The sequence below is a fragment of the Marmota monax genome, unplaced genomic scaffold (genome assembly GCF_021218885.2).
Source record: "Marmota monax isolate L192 unplaced genomic scaffold, Marmota_monax_Labrador192_F-V1.1 WCK01_AAM20220418_F8-fsc00035, whole genome shotgun sequence".
In the NCBI taxonomy this organism is placed as follows: Eukaryota; Metazoa; Chordata; class Mammalia; order Rodentia; family Sciuridae; genus Marmota; species Marmota monax.
Genome location: NW_026691961.1, coordinates 5,324,748 through 5,325,951, shown reverse-complemented (window position 1 = coordinate 5,325,951; position 1,204 = coordinate 5,324,748).

Sequence of the window (1,204 nt, the reverse complement as noted above, 5' to 3'; positions counted from 1 at the left end):
TGCTCTGTATGGGGGAAAAAAAACTGGTTGTTTAGGAAACACAAATTCACATTGCCCAATATAATCTGTTGGTCCTACTAAAGTCTCAGGCTTCATGCAGACCCACATTGAGCCAAGGCGTCTTCTGTAGAAAGAGGGAGAATGTTCTTCCTTGTTTGCTCATCAGGCTCCAGGACTGCCTAACTTTACCTTTTCACACTCTGAATGCCAGAGACACTAGGGGACCCACAGTGTGTACATCCCTGGCCCTATGGGGTTACTGGTATTCTTTCTCAGTGAAAAAGTGGGAGCTATTTGGCATGGGTACAGCTGGCCCCAGTTTAGACCACAGGTTGCCAGAATCCCAGACCTGTACCCCCAACCCCCACCTCTTGGCCTCCCACACTGCCCAAACCCCCTTCTAAGATGAGTTAATACCAGATCTCTGGGAGGGAGGACAAAGAAGATTTGGCCAAACAAACAGGTAGACTGGGCACTTGCTTCTTAGTGCCAGCAGAGATAGACATGCTAAGATCAGGGCTCCTCTCACATCTCCTCCCTGCTGTCAATCAAGGTGGCTTAGGAGGATCATAATGGGTTTCCATGTGAAATATTTAGACCTTGTGATTGGATTTCTCCAAATCCAGCCAAAGAAAAATTAAGAAGTGTTGGGAGGAATATTTATTCTTTGGCATCCCATCACAAGGATTGATTGAAACAGGAAATACTCCAAAATCCAAAAGTTGGCAATCTACACAGTGGCATCTGTTCAGGTATAATGGTGCACAGTTGTAATCCTGGCTACCCAAGAGGCTGAGGCAGGAGGATTGGAAGTTCCAGACCAGCCTGAGTAACATCCCAAAATCCTCTCTCAAAATGAAAAATAAAGGGACTGGGGATGTGGCTCAAGCGGTAGCGCGCTCGCCTGGCATGCGTGAAGCCCAGGTTCGATCCTCAGCACCACATACAAACTAAGATGTTGTGTCTGCCGAGAACTAAAAAACATAAATTCTCACACTCTCTCTCACTCTCTCTTTAAAAAAAAAAATGAAAAATAAAATGGACTGGGGTGTGGCTCACTGGTAGAGCCCTTGCCTAGCATGCTGGAGGTCCTGGGTTCAATCCCCAGTATTGGGGGGAAAATTTTGTCTAATACAAGAGGAGGTTTCCAAAAGGCTTTTTGTTTTAATGACATGGCACAAACCTTATGAAAAAATCATAGTGT